Source organism: Macaca nemestrina, chromosome 12 (genome assembly GCF_043159975.1).
Source record: "Macaca nemestrina isolate mMacNem1 chromosome 12, mMacNem.hap1, whole genome shotgun sequence".
NCBI classification, from domain to species: domain Eukaryota; kingdom Metazoa; phylum Chordata; class Mammalia; order Primates; family Cercopithecidae; genus Macaca; species Macaca nemestrina.
Genome location: NC_092136.1, coordinates 120339701 through 120355598, shown reverse-complemented (window position 1 = coordinate 120355598; position 15898 = coordinate 120339701). Strand labels below are relative to the sequence as shown.

At 46.9% G+C, this 15898-nt stretch overlaps 1 protein-coding gene across 3 annotated transcripts in view; it reads right to left on the bottom strand.

Moving 5' to 3' along the window:
• LOC105476347 (glutamate ionotropic receptor kainate type subunit 4) overlaps positions 1-508 on the bottom strand; it is a 484554-nt gene extending 484046 nt beyond the window's left edge. For all 3 annotated transcript variants that reach the window (XM_071075720.1, XM_071075723.1, XM_071075724.1), the window contains exon 1: positions 352-508. The gene's annotated coding sequence lies outside the window, so the exon portion shown is untranslated. The remainder of the gene's footprint in view (positions 1-351) is intronic.
• Between the last annotated feature and the right edge of the window lie 15390 nt (positions 509-15898).

Sequence of the window (15898 nt, the reverse complement as noted above, 5' to 3'; positions counted from 1 at the left end):
GCGGGAGGACGGCGAGTCCGGGGAAGGGATGCGGAGGGAGGGAGACGGACCGGGATGGAGACTGGAGGAACTACGGGAGCAGAGAGGTGGGGGTTCGGCGGCGAATCTGGAGACGCAGGGACCAGAGTGCCAGGGACTGGGCTGGCGGGAGGCGGGAGCGGGGAGGAGAGCGCGGGGGCGGGGGCCGGGGCAGGGGCGCGGGGCCGCGGCCCCCGAGGGCAGGAGCGGCGGAGACGTCAGAAGTCGGGGTGCGGGTGTGGGTGCGGGAGAGGCCCGCGCGGAGGGGATTCGGGGGCGCGGGGGCAGCGCAGGGAGCGGGCCGGGGGCGCCGCCGGGGGCCGCTGCCCTTACCTGGGCGGCTCCGCACTCCGGGGGCTGAGCTGGGGGCCAGGCGCTGCTGGGCCCGCCGCGGAGCTGCTGTTGGCCGTTTTTTCTCTTCCGCAGCAGCCGCGGCGGCTCCAGCCCGATCCGCCGGCAGCTGAAGGCAGAGTCTGTGTCCGGCTGCGAGCGAGCCCGGCGCGGGGAGCGCGGGAGGAGCGCGGCGAGGCGCGGGGCGCCGCCCGGCGGGCAGCCGGGGAACTGCGGCGGCCCCGCGCACGGCCGGCCGGTTGGGGGCGCCCCTTCGGGGCCGGGCCGGCGCCCCTCGGGCAGCCGCACGCCCCCCCGCGTCCCTCGGAGCCTCGCCTGGCAGCCCAGGCGCGGGGGCGACGGGAACGGCGGGGGCTGCTGCGCGCAGGGCGGGCGCGGGTCCGCGCGGCCGGGGGCAAACTTGCGGCTGCCCGGGGGCCGGGGCCGAGCGGGAGGCGCCCGGCTGGGGAGCGGCGCCCGGCTGGGGCGAGGGGCGAGGGGCGCGGGGCGCGCGGCTAAGCGGGCGCTGCGAGGTACGGACCTCAGGTGGGGAACCCAGTGCAGCCCGCACCCTCCACCGCCCTGCGCAAAGGGGCAGCCCGCCCCGGCCCCGAGGAGTTATTAGCCCGGCTGGCTTCAGCGAGCAAGGGGCGCCTCCTGGTGGCTTTCGGGGAACAGCGCGGGGGACGAGCGTGCCCTGTTAGAAGAGACTGCGGCCTCAGTGGTGCAGAAGATGGAGAGAGGTGGAGGTTTCATGGGAAGAGACAAGACCACCTTGTTCAGGAGGCTGAAGAGCAACAGCTTGCATGGAGTAATTCGAGAGCACTGTTGTATACATACCAGCATCTTGGGAGGATCTCATGTTACGCATGAAGATCCTGAGGCTAGGAGAGGTGAAGGGACCAGGCCAAGAACACACGGGGAGCAAGTGGCAGGACCCAGGAGGCAACCCCGCTTTCTGACACACGGTTCATTTCAGTACACCTTGTGGTTCATCCTAATACAACAGAATTGCCCTTAGGAGGAGGCTGGGTGAAGACGGGGTCCTGGGGGAATAGGAGGAAGTGCAAGGGACATGTGACTCCCTCAAACCTATGATCTCCTTCTTATCTGACCCACGGGGTCTCTGTCTTGGGCAGACCACCAAACTGATCACACCAGCCCTTTCACCTTCAATGGCTTGTATCCCGACACCCAACCATCAGCACTCCCACAGTCTCATTAAGCTCTCTGTGAAGGGTTTGTTCACAGACGTCCTTGGTCAGGTCTCAGGCATGAGGCATACTAACGGGACTATAGACTGTTCTGGATGTTGTATACCCCTGGGAGGGCTGGCTGGCTAGCCTGGGTGGGTGCTGGGCCTCCTGCTTCAGGGAGGATCTGGACCTCAGGAGTCGTGCCTATCCCTCCCCCAGCTCCACACACTGGCTGGATGAATGCCATATGGGAACAGGGCTCCATTCCTCCAGCCAGACATTATTTAGCACCTACTGTTTGCCAAGACTATACCACTTACACAAGTGTGATTCCCAATAATCAACTTTGCAAGGTAGGTGTTGAGGTGACCCTAGTCCCATTCTACAGAGGATCTTAAACCTGTTAAGGTTTAAGACCACTTGAAAGCCAGTCACACAAAACTAATTTCTAATTCCAACTCTATTCCCCCAACTCTGGAACCCCCTCTCTCCTGTGCAAAATGGACAGAACAGCAGCATGAGCCTAGCAGAAAGTGTGCGGGGCTGGGAGGAGGAAGAGGCATTCCTGTGATCCCAGCAAGCGATTTCACTTCCCTGGACTTCAGTTCCCACAACTCTAAAAGTGAGGGAAGCAGGCTAGATGAGCTCGCAAGCTGTGCAAACTCTGAAATGCCAAGCATGGATCCCTGGCCCTTTTCACGGGAAGAATGCAAGATCAGCAAGTCCAGAGAGGCTTATTAAGTGTTTGGAAAGAAAAATACTATATAAGTGAAATGCTTCATCATATTCTTTTGCCTGGTGATCTCATCCTATTAACTAGGGAAACGGGGAGGAGCTTTTGGCAGGTCAAAGAGATTGCTGATGGCTCTGGAGGTAGTCTGGGCTGTGGCCTCTTGAGGGCCCTGGTTTCTCCCCTTCTTGCAAGAATGGTTCTGACTTTCTTTTCCTTTCTTAAGGCCTCTACCCCTAGAAGCAGGGAGTCCCTACCAGTCACAGGGTGAGCAACAATGTCAGAGAAGTAGCCCCAGCCTGGATGTCCCCGACCTACTCTCCTGTCTCGCCTTGTGCAAGCTGTTGAGTTCTTTGGGATACTCACTACTTGCTCTCCACCTTTTTTACTACTGAATTTCAGCATCACTCATCAAAATTCAATTCCAGGCAAGCTGACTGCGCAAGCTCAGCTTCAGGGGTGGGAAGGTCAGTTCAGATCTTTTTTGGAAGCCACAGGGGGAGAATGTCAGAGGGCCACGAGGCTGGCCCCGCCGATCTACTCTGAGGCTGCTGCCTTGAATGAAAAAACAGAAGGGTTGGGAAATGGGCTCCCACCTCTAGAAGCTCTCATCTGAATCATTCCTCACACCCAGCTGCTATGCTGTGCAGGACGGATAGGGTTCATTGTGCTTGGGCACCGTGGTGGCCAGAGCCCACAGGAAGGAATTTGTTCTCTTGGATTTATCTTTAGTTTCTTCCATCTCTCTGCCTCTGGTATGTCCACTAAGAAGAATATTTGATCTTAAATGTATCTGCCATGTCTTTTCCAAAGGTCCCTTTGAAGGTTCATCACATGTTCATAATGATCCCTCTGCATGAATGGGGCCAGCTGAGGCACACAGTGCGCAGGTAACTTGTTCTCACCTTGCTGAGTGGCACATATCATATCGTGTCACTGTGTCTTAGAAACTATTGCAGTGGCCCTCTAGCTGGTCTCCCTGCCTTTAAATTGGCTCCCTTCAATAGGTCTACAAATGGCTGCTGGAGTGATGTCACTAAAACAAGCTTCACCACTTCACACCCTTGCTGAAATCCCTTCATGACCCCACACTGAGTCCAAATTTTTTTTTTTTTTTTTTTTTTTGAGACAGAGTCTCGCTCTGTCACTAGGCTGGAGTGGAGTACAGTGGCAGAATCTCGGCTCACTGCACTCTCCATCTCCCGGGTTCAAGTGATTCTCCTGCCTCAGCCTCCTGAGTATCTGGGACTATAGACACCTGCCACCACACCTGGCTAATTTTTGTATTTTTAGTAGAGATGGGGTTTCACCATGTTGCCCAGGCTGCTCCCGAACTCTTGACCTCGTGATCTGCCCACCTCAGCCTCCCAAAGTGCTGGGATTACAGGCGTGAGCCACTGCACCCGGCCCAGAGTCCAAAACTTCTTAGCACAGCATACAAGGTCCCTGCTTACTTCCCCTCGGTCCATCTCACCTTCAGTCAGTACCAAGCTGCTTCGAGTTCTCTGTTCATCCCATTTCATACCTCTGTGCCTTTAACACACTGAATTCTGTCCAGAGTCCCCACCCCACCTCCCACATACGCACAGATACACAAGTTCCTATTTACCGCTCAGAATTCTGTTTAGGAATCTCTCCTACTAGAAGTTTATCGTACCTCACTATCTAGTCCCTTCCCAACAGAGGTAATTACTCCCTTCTCGGGATCTCTCTTGCACTTGTTAGAGTTTATGGTCACTTGTTTCACGTCTGCTCTCACTAAAAGACTATGAGCTTGTTCTCCTGGATTTATATTTTAACTTCTCCCTTCTTTGTATTTGCCTCAGGTATATCTGCAAAGCTGATACTTGATCTTAAATTTACCTACCATTTCTTTACCAAAGGTCCCTTGAAGGTTCATCTCAAGTTTATAATGAGACTATAGGCTTTTTAAAAAACCTCTGGCCAGGCGCAGTGGCTCACGCCTGTAATTCCAGCACTTTGGGAAGCCGAGGTGGGTGGATCACCTGAGGTCAGGAGTTTGAGACCAGCCTGGCCAACATGGAGAAACCCTGTCTCTACTAAAAATACAAACTTAGCTGGGCGTGGTGGCGTAGAACCTGTAGTCCCAGCTACTCAGGTGGTTGAAGCAGAATCACTTGAACCAGGGAGGTGGGGGTTGCCGAGATTGCGCCATTGTGCTCCAGCCTGGGCAACAAGAGTGCAACTCTGTCTCAAAAACAAAAACAAACAAACAAAAAACTATTAACCACACAGTGCTTGGCATAGGAGGTGCTTAGCAAATGTGTTGAATGGGTAAACCAATAGAGACAAAGGGTTAATGAGGTCTACAGTTCTGGCAAATCAGATTTGCTCCTGTCATTTGTCCAGATGAGTCAGATGAAATCCTAACTGGCAGATATGAAACTGTGGGTCCTTGGTAAGCTTGAAGTCTTTACAACCTAAGTTGAAGTTGGGGTTCACATTTGAGGAACTTGAGGGTGAAGGAAGCAAGGGCCTGATTGTATATCATATTGCAAGACAGTATTAAAATTCATCAATCCCATCAGAGTACTTAAACGCCAGATTAAAAGAAAATAAATTCTCTGTGTTCTTCTTGTCACTTGTTTGGAGGATAAATGGTTCATTCTTACAGCAGATGTCTCACAGAACCAGTTTTGAAGTAGAAGTGAGTTAGAAGGAGAAATGTTCTTGATGTTTACTCATGCTTTAAAGGATGCAGTAAGCAGTGGTTTTGCCCAGTGATATTATGGGCAAGTGTTGGCAAAGAGCAAACATATATGTGTGTGTGGTTCACATAGTCCCCAGGTCTCATGGCAACATGCTGTTTAACGTAGCTGGCTGCAAAGACTACGTCGAATGTTAAAAGATCCTATCCCCACTTGACAATTATATTATTATGCAGCTCCCTTCCCCCAATGTCTCTTATCTCGTTTATTAGTCTAGGCATAAAGAATACTACTCACACTGAAATTAAAATAAAAATTTAGATCATCCTTAATCAGAATATAACCTGCCTCTCATTCTGCAGCCCTGCTCCCATCCTTCATGTGAGAACCTAATTCATTTCTACCACGTGTCTCAGTTTCTACTTGCTATTCTGCAGAGGAGATAAGCGGCTGTGACAATTAGTTCTCCAAGACATCTTTGGTGCCTATTATGTGCCAGGCACCAAAGACAAAATAGAAAACCAGACAAATCCAGGGCTGGTCCCTTTGGCGTTCGTAGTCAAGTAAAAAATGTTATAGAGGCACTACATTTTCCTTTTGACAGTTTTGGTCCACTTGACATCAGGTATGTTCTTTATGGCATTTTGCAATTAACTCAGTTACGTGGTCATAGTTTAGTCTGACAGTCTGAGTGGAGACAGGGGAAGGGGTGTGAGACTTATGGCAACTCAAGAGTTGGAGCCAAGGGCCTTTAGCACACAGAGGCTTGGGTATGCACTCAGAATTCTCAGTCTGAATCTCCCATAGACCTGCATTGTAGCCGGGCGTCTTCCACTATGGCCATGTCTGTCTGGGAAAGGGGAATTGCTGTTCATTTGCACAAATAAAGGCTTTAACCAGTTCCACCATAGTAGGGGTACGATGCTTACGTATAAAAGCAGATTTTACTTGTGATAAGCTTTATACTTTCACATTCATCTTTCGTCATTTGATTCTCATAGTTGGTCCAGTTAGGTTCCATTACACAACATTATATAGATATAAACCACTCAGTCAGGAAATAGCAAAACTGGGCTAAAACTGAGGGCTTCCAGCTGCACGAAAGACACTGGTCAAAGATCACTATGAAAGTCAAATTGTGTAAAATGTTGAGCAAGTATTAAAACCGCAGCATTTTCCCCCATCCTTTTACTGTTTTTCTTCACTTCCATAACAGCAACTGAAGAAACAATCCACTCAAACAGGAGGAAGAGGTCGGAGGATGAGGAACAGAGTGGCATTTTCTACCTGGGAGCAAAGCGCAATCACTTAGCAATGGAAAGTACAGAGAAAAGGGGCTTCTCACTGCAACCACCCCAGGATATCAAAAATAAGGTGGCAGTTTTCATACTGCCCCAGACGTTTGGGGTTTGCAATTTATCTAGAGTGTAGTTTTGTCTGAAGACTGGCATTAAATATTTCTATAAGTTATTATGAAATAACACAGGGATATTATAAAGGCATTCAAAGGCAAAAAAGGGTGTGTGTATACATATGTGTATGTATGGGCATATATGCATATATGTGTGCATACGTATTTCAGTATATATGTACTTCATAGGTAAATATATCTCTCATCATATATGTAATTCAGCATCATGCTGACCGGTTCTGTTTTTCCATTATTGCTCAATAGAGCAATAATTTATTGTACAGCTTCTGTCTGCCAGGTACAGCATAGTATTAGACGCTATAAGGTACAGAAAGAAAAACTGGCCATGGTTTCTACTGTCAACAAGCTTATAGTCTCATGCATTTAATTTTCCCTCCTAAAGGAAAACCTTTAAATTTTATCTCAGAGCAATGCTTTGGAGTTTGGGGTCTCTTGAGGAATTCAGAATAGCAAAAGGTAGAAGATTCTATTCACCCAGGAGGGACTTCTTACTCTTTGCAGCTCAGTGAGGGATAGGTTATTTCAAGAGGGGTATTACATAGGAGGCTATGCCTGAGTGTGAAATACTAGAAGAGATGCCTTACCAGTCAGCTGCAATTATAACAAAGGTTTCCTTTATAGCAACAGTTTAACATACACTCATTTCCATCTTGTTCTTCCAGATTCCGGCCAAAAATCTTCATTTTAAAACAATTCAGTTATCTTAATTTGGAAAAGACAAAAGGGAAATGTGGTAGCTATCTTCAAATACTTCAGATCTTTCTTATGTTGCTTCACAACCAGGACCAGTGGATAGAAGTTACAGGGAGGTGGCCAGGTGCAGTGGCTCATGCCTGTAATCCCAGCACTTTGGGAGGCCGAGGCGGGTAGATTACCTGAGGTTAAGAGTTCAAGACCAGCCTGGCCAACATGGTGAAACCCCATCTTTACTAAAAATACAAAAATTAGCTGGGCGTGGTAGCACACACCTGTAATCCCAGCTACTCGGGAGGCTGAGGCAGCAGAATTGCTTGAGCACGGGAGGCAGAGGTTGCAGTGAGCCGAGATCGTGCCACTGTACTCCAGCCTGGCTGACAGAGTGAGACTCTGTCTCAAAGAAAAAAGGCCGGGCGCGGTGGCTCAAGCCTGTAATCCCAGCACTTTGGGAGGCCGAGACGGGCGGATCACGGGTCAGGAGATCGAGACCATCCTGGCTAACACGGTGAAACCCCGTCTCTACTAAAAAGAATACAAAAAACTAGCCGGGAGTGGTAGTGGGTGCCTGTAGTCCCAGCTACTCGGGAGGCTGAGGCAGGAGAATGGCATGAACTGGGGAGGCGGAGCTTGCAGTGAGCCCAGATTGCGCCACTGCACTCCAGCCTGGGTGACAGAGCGAGACTCCGTCTCAAAAAAAAAAAAAAAAAAAAAAAAAAAGTTGCCTCAGGAGATAATGAGCTCCCCAGCCCTGGAAGTATACAAGCAGGTGGATGGCCATCTGCCAGGGCTGCCATGGAGGGTATTCCAGCAGTAGATTAGGAGGTTGAATGAGGTAACTTCCATCTCTAAATTCTTGGATTCTCTCAGTCTGTCTCCTTAGCCCAAGGCTAAAAGGAAATTTGGATCTTTGGAGAAATGTAACACTTATTGTTGAAAGTGAAAACTTGCCTTATGTATTTGGACCTTTTTCTTTAGATGTATGGGTGCTTGTCTTTAAATGCAGTGAAGATACTTAATACCAGAAAAGGCAATAATTACCTAAGTGCTCTATTGACAAAAGCAATATTATTGACACACGGAAGTGTTACTAGGTAAATAGCATTAATGGCTTTGTTAAAAAAGGATACATTTACATGAGAGGAAGACAGTTCCAAAATAAAACCAATCTGAATAGATGAACATCATGCTTGTTTTTTAAAATGACTTCTTATAACACACACATGCATATACTTTGAGGAATGAAAACAGTAAGTAGAGTAAAAATGAAAAAGTGTCTCTATTTATTGCTTTATGCCTCCATGTCAGACTGTACCTCCTGCCAGAGGAAGGATGGTTTGCTTCAAGCATATTCCAGTATGAAGCATTTGGGTAAACTTCAACACACACGGCAGGGTGTGGTGGCTCATGCTGCAAACTCAGCACTTTGGGAGGCTGAGGCGGGCGGGCGGATCACATGAGGGCAGGAGTTCAAGACCAGCCTGACTGACCAATATGGTGAAACCCTGTCTCTACTAAAAATACAAAAAGTACCCGGGCATGGTGGTGGGCACCTGTAATCCCAGCTACTCGGGAGACTGAGGCAGGAGAATCACTTGAACCCAGGAGGCGGAGGGTGTAGTGAACCGAGATTACGCCAGTGCACTCCAGCCTGGTGACAGAGCCAGACTCCGTCTCAAAAAAAAAAAAAAAAAAAAAAAAGCCCAGCTCACATAGTGATACCTTGTTCTTCTGAATACAAACTGACTCCAAGCTACCCTCCCGCTCCACCCTTCTGAGGGAGTATGCTGCTTTTAAAATGCTAATTAATTAGGCCCACAGTTGAGGTGATATGGTTGACTTAAAAATTTGACTGGGAAAGAGGAATAGAGAAAATAAACTGAAAAACAGAAGTTGAAGAGGTAGACCCAGGTGAAAATACCTATATACAAATACCTATACAGTTACTAACCAAGTAAGTCTTCTCTCTCCCAACCCCAAAGACAAGATTTTTACTTTTTGGTAGCAATAGAAGGGTCTGTTTTATGGTGTAGTTGGCTAAGGAAGTGGGTGGGGGAAGGGAGAAAAGGTTTATTAAATACTGGAGGCTACTCCCAGGACTGTGTTTCCAACCATCAGTTGAAGTTAGTGAACAATTACTCCATGGCTCCTAGGTGGCAGGCACTGTCCTCGATTTGTGCTGGGTGTGGTTCCAGTCCCCAAGAACCAGCTCACTCCAGTGAGGCCTACACAGGCAGCATCCCCCTGTGCACTCCCTTAGTGGCGGCCCCCACTAATTCCAGTCCTCAGCTCAACGCTGTTTCCTCTGCACCTCATTCATTAACAACAAAATCAGTCCGAATGCACAAGTAAATACATTTGGATACATATCTTTTTTTTTTTTTTTTTTTTTTGAGATGGAGTCTCACTCTGTCACCCAGGCTGGAGTGCGGTCACATGATCTTGGCTCACTGCAACCTCCGCCTACCGGGTTCAAGCACTTCTCCTGCCTCAGCTTCCCCAGTAGCTGGGATTACAGGCATGCACCACCACACCCGGCTAATTTTTGTATTTTTAGTAGAGATGGAGTTTCGCCATGTTGGCCAGGCTGATCTCAAACTCCCGACCTCAAGCGATCTGCCTGCCTCGGCCTCCCAAAGTGCTGGGATTACAGGCGTGAGCCACTGTGCCCGGCCCTGGACATAGAGCTTATATACAAACTTGCACTAATGAGTAATAAGCATTGTGAGGAAAATGTGCAAAGCGCTTCAGAGTTTACGAAGTGCTTTCACAGCCATCATCATTATTTCTCATTTCAACCCTGAGTTGTGTTATCTTCGTTTCAAAGATAGGAAAATTTGTATTTATTTTTAATATTATTTGTTTCTTTTGAGACAGGGTCTCACTCTGTTGCCCAGGCTGGAGTGCCGTGGTACTATCATAGCTCACTGCAGCCTTTACCTCCTAGGCTTAAGCAATCCTTCTGCCTCAGCCTCCCATGTAGCTTGGACCACATGGGTGTGCCACCACACCCAGCTAATTTTTTGATTTTTTGTAAAGATAAGAGTCTCACTTTCTAGCCCAGGCTGGTGTCAAACTCCTAGGTGCAAGTGATGTGCCTGCCTCAACCTCCCAAAGTGTTGGGATTACACGTGTAAGCCACCATGCCTGGCCGAAAATACCTATTTAGTAGTAAATTATGAACCTTTGAGTTGTATTTTCTGACTTTAAATAAAAATATTCCTCTTCCATTAGTTATATTTTAACAACCCCACTACCATCCTGATATAAAGAACCCGAGGTACAAAGTGATTCACCAAACCAAGCTGTGCCACTTCAATGAGCTAAAATCTACTCTCCTGCTCTGTAAGCTTCCAGGCTCTTTTCTTGTAACCGAGCCAAGTCACCAGCTTTGCCTTGGGCCAAATGAAAAGATCAAAACATTCTTTGTAGAATGGAAAACATAGGTGAAATCAAAATAGCTAGAAAATTCAACCTATCACTTGAAATTTCTTTTCTTTTCTTTTCTTTTTTTTTTTTTTTTGAGATGGAGTCTCGCTCTGTCTCCCAGGCTGGAGGGCAGTGGCGTGATCTCGGCTCACTGCAAGCTCTGCCTCCCGGGTTCACACCATTCTCCTGCCTCAGCCTCCCAAGTAGCTGGGACTACAGGCGCCCGCCACCATGCCCGGCTAATTTTTTGTATTTTTAGTAGAGATGGGTTTTCACCGTGTTAGCTAGGATGGTATCAATCTCCTGACCTCGTGATCCACCTGCCTCGGCCTCCCAAAGTGCTGGGATGACAGGTGTGAGCCACGCGCCCGGCCATCACTTGAAATTTCAAGAGTAAAAATTAAGGTAAAAAAATCAATCTTACTTTTAAAGTAAGTTCAACTGTATCTTCCTCTGTCTTGTTTCGTGCCTTGTTTTATACACGTGCTTTGTTTCAGATGTGTCTCTCCCAGGGGCAGGGTCCCATTTTTTGTTATTTTAAAATACAATATTTGGAAAACGTCCCGCAGGATAATATACACCGTCCATTATCAGGTTTTAGTCACTAGGGCTGAAACTAAGCATCTAGACGCTGAGTCCAGACAGAACTGTGCTATTCTTTGTTTAACAGAGCACATGGTTGACATTTAATAAATGTTAGATAATAAAAATAGAAGCAGTACTTCAAAGTAACAATATCTGAAGAATCTCATTAAGCACAAAGTAAGGTAAACAGACCACCATCACACATCTGGATTTGCATAAAAAAGCACCTTCCCCTTCCATTATAAAAGACAGGGACCTGTTGGACAGCATGTTTCACCCAACACCGTGGTAAGAGAAGGGAAAACAGGGCTCTTTGTTCAGCTCTCTTCCCTAATTATACCTTCGATCTGAATAAAGAAAATATAGCACGCATGATCAGGAATAATTTATCAGTAAATAGCAATGGAGTAGGGGGTTAATCACTTTATCAATAACAGGGTGAGCAGAAATGGACAGATGGAAGCACCAAATTATTGACATCAGCATGAAACAGAAAAGGAAATTCAAAGCCAGAGGAGATGAGTCAAGAAATTAAACTTGGTTTCCATGTTAATTCAAAATTGTTTGTTTGGGAGCTGAAGGAAGAGGGAAGCGATGATAACTCCAGCAGAGAAACTGCTCATTAATATCCTAGCAAAACAATAACCTCTGATAATAGGAAATATTATGATGTCTCCAGAGAAAAGAGAGAAATTCAGATTTACTCTCCCATCCATGGAGCTCACGGATTCTTTAACACAGTATATTCCACCAAGCTGAATAAATATTAACAAGAAGGTTAAAACATTGATTAGGGGAAATACTTCACATTACTGACATCTGGAAACAAACAAACCAGCTAAAAACAAAGCAGACGGGAGATGCAGGCTGTTTTATTCCTCTGGAAGTAATGCTGGTGATTTGTGGTTCCAGCTGCCCAGCTTGAGGTAGGGATTGGGAAGTAGGAAGCAGAGGGAATGGGAGGTGGGAGGGAACATTTCCTTGGTGCAAAGCTATTGAAGGCTGGGTTTATTACAGTGTTTTATGAAGCAATACAAGAGATTACCCAAACATCTTCAGCTAGCATCAAGACTGCACTGGACACCTAATAAAACAAGTAGCTTGGCCGGGCACCGTGGCTCACGCCTGTAATCCCAGTACTTTGGAAAGCCGAGGTGGGTGGATCATTTGAGGTCAGGAGTTGGAGACCAGCCTGGCCAATATGGTGAAACCCCGCCCCTACTAAAAATACAAAAATCAGCTGGGGGTGGTGGCAGGCACCTGTAGTCTCAGCTACTTGGGAGGCTGAGGCAAAAGAATCGCTTGAAACTGGGAGGCAGAGGTCACAGTGAGCCGAGATCACATCACTGCACTCCAGCCTGGGCAACAGAGTGAGACTCCATCTCCAAAACAAAACAAAACAGAACAAAAAACAAATAAACAAAAAAACCCTCAAGAAACAAAAAACAAATGGCTTGTAAAAAACTGCTAAATCTTCTAGATAATTGAATCTATATAAATTCTCTCCTGTCTAGCCTTTCCGTGTCACATTACTTCATAATACTTGTCTAATCTTAGGCAAAACAAGAATAAGAAGCCGGAGGTTACAAGAAGAATCTGGGAAGGGACTCCTCCTTACGTTCACACACTTTACAAACGGTCTTTCTCTTTCTATTCTTTAGTTACCAAAGAGCATGGGGGTGCTGGGAAAGGTCAGCCCAGCTGCCTGATGCTAAATAAAACTGCTCTTAACTCTTAGTATCATTGGATCTCTGGAGGTGGGGGGAAAACATGAAGCTTCCCTGGTGTCTTGCCGGCCATCGTGCAGTTAAGACTTCAAGGCACCTCATCTCTTTTGCCACACTGTTCACAGGCATCTTGAAGGGAAAAACGAAATTCCTGGCAAGTTGGCATAATGTCAGTGCATCAGTAGATCCTACTGAGATTCTTTAAAGAAAAAAAACAAACCGTACATTTTCACAGCTCATCCCAACTGTCCTTGCCGTATGTTCCTGTATGCAGTAGACTTTTTGGACTATGAGGAAATCAAAAAACAAAGTGTAGCAACTGGCCAGGCATGGTGGCTCACACCTGTAATCCCAGCACTTTGGGAGGCTGAGGCTGGAGGATCGCTTGAGGTCAGGAGTTCAAGACCAGCCTGGTCAATATGGCAAAACCCCATCTCTACTAAAAATACAAAAATTAGCCGGATGTGGTGGTGCATGCCTGTAATCCCAGCTACTTGGGAAGTTGAGGCAGGAGAATCGCTTGAACCCAGGAAGTGGAGGTTGCAGTGAGCTGAGATCTCACCACTGCACAGCCTGGGTGACAGAGGGAGACTCTGTTTCAAAAACAAACAACAGACAAACCAAAGTGTAGCAACTGACCTCTTACGAGATATTTTATATTATAAGTGGCAGGCAAGAAATAAAAGACTAAATTCCAAATCTTTTCATTACTCAATATCCATGAACACCCTCCCCGCTCCCCAGTCCCTGGCAACCACTAATCTACTTTCTATGAATTTTCTTATTCTACACATTTCATATAAAGGAATCATACAATATGTGACCATACAACTGGGGACTGCCTTCTCCACCTAGCAGAAAGTTTTCAAGATTCAGTATGTCGCATGTTATCTGTACTTTATTTCTGTTCTAAGGGCAAATAATATTCCCCTATATGAATATACCATATTTGGTTTACCTAATCAGTTGACAGACTCTAAAGTACTTTCAATTCTGAGATTTTATGACACAGATGTTATGCACACAATTATGGATTATGTCCAGCATGAATGACTCGACTCGATTTAGCTCTGGAACTGTATTTGCCACATCTTGCTAGACATCTGTAAGTTGAGACATCTGTAAGTTGCTACCTAAAACTCAACATGGCCAAAATTACACTGATTTTCCCCTCAAAGCCTATCTCTGCTCTATGCCTTGCAATTGTTAACCAATCTCTTTGGTTCACAGAAAGTCTTTTTTTTTTTTTTGAGACAGGGTCTTGCCCTGCAGCCCAGGCTGGAGTGCAGGGGTGCGATCTGGGCTCACTGCAAGCTCTGCCTCCTGGGTTCACGCCATTCTCCTGCCTCAGCCTCCCGGGTAGCTGGGACTACAGGCGCCCGCCACCACACCCGGCTAATTTTTTTTTGTATTTTTAGTAGAGGCGGGGTTTCACTGTGTTAGTCAGGATGGTCTCGATCTCCTGACCTTGTGATCCTCCCGCCTCGGCCTCCCAAAGTGCTGGAATTACAGGCGTGAGCCAGTGCGCCCGGCCAAGTCTTTTGTTTTTTAAAGTCCTCCCTTTCCTGTATGCTACATATTAACTTATATGCTAACATTTATAATTTCTACCTCAACTACACCATTTCTCCCCTTTCTGTTCCTACTTTACCAAATGTAAGCCTCTTGTTCAGATATTATATCACTCCGCTAGTCTTCCTGCCTCCCAACTCTCCTTTGCCTACTCTATTCTACTTTAATGTAATTCAGTTGCTGAGTTAATCTCTTTAATGTTTAGTTATGTTCAAGTCATTCCCAAGATCAAACACCTTGAATGGAATGCAAACTTCTCAGAATTTCTACCCCTTAGTCCAGTGTAGAGAACCGCAATTTAGGGAGGGAGAAAAGCAGAAAACTAATATTCATGTACTTGTCACTATTAGGCTGTAAACACCTTTAAGTACGAAACTATTTCTGCAGCCAGGTAAAAAAGACAAAGCTTTGGTGGAAGACAGACCTTATCTTGAATCCTAGCTGTGCCACTGGGAACTTCATAATCACTACTAGCTTCAGTTACAGCCTCTGTAAAGATGGAGAAAAACCACTTACCTTATGAGGTTTTTGTGAAGACAGGAGTCACGTATGTAGTGTACAGCACCTGACACATAGTTTGTACTCATTAAGTTGTAGCTAATATTTTTATTTTTTATTTTTTTTGGTTGCTGGGCTGGAGTGCAGATCATGGGTCACTGCAAACTCTGCCTCCTGGGCTCAAGTGATCCTCCCACTTCAGCCTCCCAAGTAGCTGGGACTACAGGCACACATCACCTCACCTAGCTGATTTTTCTATTTTTCTGTAAGATGATGTTTCACCATGTTGCCCAAACTGGTCTTGAACTCTTGGGCTCCAGTGACAAGTGATCCACCCTCCTCAGCCTACCAAAGTGCTAGGATTACAGGTGTGAGCCACCATGTCTGGCCAGCCATTACTTTTTTTTTTTTTTTTTTTGAGACAGAGTCTTGCTCTGTTGCCCAGGCTGGAGTGCAGTGGCGTGATCTCGGCTCACTGCAACCTCTGCCTCTCGGGTCCAAGCGATTCCCCTGCCTCAGCCTCCCGAGTTGCTGGGACTACAGGCGCCTGCCACCACACTCAGCTACTTTTTTGTACTTTAGTAGAAACAGGGTTTCACCCTGTTGGCCAGGATGGTCTCCATCTCCTGACCTCGTGATCCGCCCGCCTTGGCCTCCCAAAGTGCTGGGATTATAGGCGTGAGCCACCATGCCTGGCCAGCTATTACTTTTAATACTCATCTTGGAAGTTTCTGAAGTACATTTCGGACTAAGGGAAAAGCAAAGGTGGAGTCAGGGCCTGGAATGTGAGGTGGGGAGACTCGAAGGAGCCTAAGCCTTACTGGGGATGAGGGCTCACAATGGACAGTAGAGGGAAATAAAGCTGGCCAAATTACAAACATCTCCGAAACAAAGCAGAGTTTAATCTCGATACAGCAGTAACCATAGCCACTGCAGGTTCTTGGGCAGGCAAGTAGCATAATGAAAGGAATGTTTTGGGGCAAACCTGGTGGGTAGCCATTTGTGACAGGCTGATGAGC